Source organism: Camelina sativa, chromosome 15 (genome assembly GCF_000633955.1).
Source record: "Camelina sativa cultivar DH55 chromosome 15, Cs, whole genome shotgun sequence".
NCBI classification, from domain to species: domain Eukaryota; kingdom Viridiplantae; phylum Streptophyta; class Magnoliopsida; order Brassicales; family Brassicaceae; genus Camelina; species Camelina sativa.
In genome coordinates, this window is record NC_025699.1 from 3500374 (window position 1) to 3504444 (window position 4071).

Genomic DNA, 4071 nt, shown 5'->3' on the forward strand with positions numbered 1-4071 from the left:
TTTATGTTTTTTTGTTTGGGTTTGGTTTTGTCTGATTTTAAAGGGATTATAAATTGGTTATGCACCCTTTCCATAGGTTCAGATTTGTTTTGGTGCACATAAACTATACCAATATTGCAATATTGCACACCCTTCATTAGGTGTAGGTAAACTATACCAATATTGCAATATTGGTATTAATATTGCAATATCACATTGGTTTGTCCGCCCCCATAAAAACAAAGCGGCAACAGCGTGTCAAACATTGAAATCGTAATTTACTCTCTCTCCTCTCCTCTTCTATTCTATCTCTCTCCTCACTTCTCTCTTCTATCTCTCTCCTCTCTCTTCCTCTTCTCTCTCTCTCAACAGGAGGACATAGTAGTATCTCTCTTTCATTTCTATCAAGTGGAGGATATCAACTCATTCATTATCTTTTCCTTTCTCTCTCTTTTTTCTTCTTTTCATTCAACAGAAAATAAGAGAGATCGTCTTTTCACTTCTGGAGAGAGGGAGAAAGAGCTTTAATGGCTAAGTTGGTCTTCTCGGACTGTAGCATGATAAGAACCCACCCCAGAATATGCACCACTCCCAGATCCAAGTTCCTCTCTATCAACAATAAACACAATCTAGAGATTTCGATCTGGCTTGAGTCTACATAGATGCATGATCCTATGTTCTGGCGATCAACCACGGGGTGAGGCCGGATCTGATGGACTTGCTCGTCGAAGCCAGGGAAGCTTGCTCAAACTCCCCAAGGACCGATGATGAAGGATACACCAAAGCAGATTGGGGGGGATGGGAAAAGGAGAGACGTTCTTGATTGGAATATTTGTTTCGATCTCTCGAAGGGTGGTTTTCAAGAAATGGCCTTCTCTACCACCATTAGGTAAAATAAGCTTTCCGATCTTCTTTTTACCTTTTTATTTGTTTTGTTCCTCTATTAATCTTTACTTTGTGATTCGATTATATAAAATTAAGTTACCCCTCTATCCACTATTCTTCTTCTTCTTCATGGGTTTAGATTACTAGCTATCGTAGCTAGGATCTTATTAGGGATCTTAAAATCATGTTTATGCAGAGTTTTAATTTTTGAACATGTTGTTAAGATATGCAATCAGTCAAACCTGATGTCTTTTTTTAAACAGATGCACAATTATTTAATTTAATGTTTATATTATCAAAAACATTTTCTCTTAACGTATTTACCAAATTAGGTTTTGTTTTTGTTCACTATCTAATTACACGTAAAATAGTACCGTATATTTTGATTCAAAATTAAAAAAAATACGTTTTTATTTTATTTTAAATTTGATTCTTGGCATGTTTGGTTTATAAATTATATACCCAAAATGTTTTTGAACTGTTTTAAGCCTTATTCTATCTATCATAAGTGTGCGTTACCGGGATCGATAGTAAAAGCCTATAACAAAGCCTGGCCCATAATTTTGTTGTAGGGAAACCCTAAGTTCCTGACCCTTAAGTGTACTTCTCCTCGGATTCAGTGCTAACTAAGAGAGAACACTTTTTGGTTCTCAGAGATCTCTAGTTTTCTTATTAACATTCTTGAAAGTCAAATCTCTCTATTATTCTTACGTCATAATTTCCCTTGATATATATAGAGAGCGTTTTTTCTATGAGAACATGACTTCTGTTCTTCCAAATTTTTGTTTGGGGAGATGATGTTTTTGATCCCCTTGAATTTGATATGTATGCATAGATCCTTTTGGCAATGTCTTTGATTCGTTTGAATAACCTTTTTTCGTAGTTCCTTAGGATTATACAGATCTTTGTAATTCTGTAGATTAGATCTTTGTAGTTTGTACGTATAAGAGGTCTTATTCTATAGATGATTTTTGTTCTGTTTTTTTTTGATCCGTTTAATTATTTAGGTTTACATAGAGATTACTTAGGCAGCACCAACATAATCTCTACAATAGGCATCAGTATTACACTATTACTACGTATACATATGTTTTTGTTCTGTTTTTTTCTTTTTTTTTTTTTGATCCGTTTAATTATTTAGCTCTTAGGTACTTAGGCAGCACCAATATAATCTCTATGAATTTAAATTCCACACACTAGACTAACTATGAATTTATCCTCAAATTCCACACACTAGACTAACTATGAATTACATTGATCAGTAGAAATATATATAAACTGGGCAACTGGCCCAAAAAAATAAATGATTTGTTGTTTTCAACATAGCCCATTTGGCAATCTCAATTGTTGGAAGTGAGTAAAACGTCATCGTTTGTGGGACTGGGACTAAGCTGAGGGGAGAAATAGGGTTTCGTGACGCCTTTGGTAGAGGCGATCGATTGATTCTGCTCGTGATTTGGAGGCGATCGAGCATTCTTCTCTTCAGTGACTGTCTGGTAAGTGAACTTTTTTTTAGGGATTTCATTTTAGGGATTTTGAAGCTTCCTTTTGGGTTTTGTTACTGATTCTTTCTCAGTTTGATTAGTTGAACTTCTTTTGGATTTTTAAGCTTGTTTTTGGGTTTTGTTACTGATTCTGCTCTATTTGATTAGTGAAATAGTAATTTTGGATCCGTCTTTGTTAGTTTGCTTGACACCATGTTTTGTTTTGGTTTTTTGCTTGTTTCTACTTTAAAAAAACAAAAACAGGGATAAGTAATCAAAGATGGATGAGTTTTGTGTTGATTAATATAGGGTGTGTGTGTGTAGACGATTGAGATTTGATTTGAGAGAGAGTTTTTTTCTTTTCTACAGCAAGCACAATGTCTCACCACCTTGGTCGCTTCTTCCAGTGTCCCAAGTGCTGCTGCTCTCCCAAGCCTTGCCTCTACAAGCCTGATGCCTTGGATGCATTTAGGGCTGATTTCGAGAAATACAAGGCCCAGACAAAGCTAGCCAACCATGTTACTAATGTGCAGGTGCATATGTTCTTCCTTGGATACCTTGGCTCACATTCCATTGAATATTGGCAGTATCAGAAAGCTGCAGACCACCCGTACCTGAATTCTTTTCTGAAAGAATTCAGAAAATCTTTACATTAAGTATCTGGAGAACTTTGTGCTAGCTGTGGAACTTGTTTGTTTGTCCTATGTTAAGAATCTTTTATGAGACCTATGTTTCTGTTTGAGAAGTTTGAGTATCTTGAAAACCCTATGTTTGTTGTGGAACCCTGTTTGTAGGGATTAATATGGCTTTATGAGACTTTGATCTGTGGTTTTAGAAGTTGTTCGCTGCTTTCTAAAGTTGATGCTATTTTTATAATCCCTCTGTTGAATGTGAGACCAATTCCGAATGATCATCCTTTTCTCAATGACCAAAGTCAGTCTTATTGGATTTCACCCAGCTGATCCTATTGGTTAACAATGTTCTTCTCTGGATGTAAAGCTAGGATTTGACTTTTCACTCTACTTCAAAACTATTCATTCATTCGGTTCCCATACAAGGCTACCTGAGTTGAGACTAATTTAAACGCATCAAATTATATACTTTTGTAGAGCCTCTCATAATTTGGTAAGTCAGCCTGAAAATATTAGCTAGAGAAGTCGATAAACGATGAATCTATATTAACATTGATTGATCAGAAGTTCGTTACTAACGATTTAAAAATTGCATAAACACGATGTTCAAGTTCAACCATTGGCAATGTAAAAACGGGGCCGTGTTAAGGTAAAAAAGACACCATCGAACGGTGTCGTGTGAAGGAGTTTCAGACGAAGTCGTTTCTAGGGACTAAGCTGAGGGAAATAGGGTCTCGCGAGGGCTTAGAGAGTGAGAGTAAGCATTCTCTGATTTTGTTGTCTACAGCGAGCGGCGATTTGCGAACTGGTCTCCTTCTGATTCTCGTCTCTCTGTGTTTCCGGTAACTTTCTCTCTATTTTTCGACCTCTCTGTTGGATTCTTTTAGCTTGTTACGGATTCTTCTCCATGACTTGGCCTTTCTAAAAGCTTCTTGTTCGACGCTCTGTAACTAAAAAAACGTTATGTTTTATGTCAAAACCAAATGTTTATGCTTCAGCTATTTATGTCTTTTATTGTTTTGCTTTATATACATCTTCTTTGTGAATTTGTTCTTCTGCTTTGATTTCTGCTGGATTTGTGAATGTCTTCT

The 4071-nt window shown here is 36.1% G+C and overlaps 1 long non-coding RNA gene across 1 annotated transcript; it reads left to right on the plus strand.

Moving 5' to 3' along the window:
• Window positions 229-3205, plus strand: LOC104745040. Its single transcript, XR_002035598.1, has 2 exons — window positions 229-2360; window positions 2718-3205. It is a non-coding gene; the product is annotated as an uncharacterized LOC104745040 (long non-coding RNA).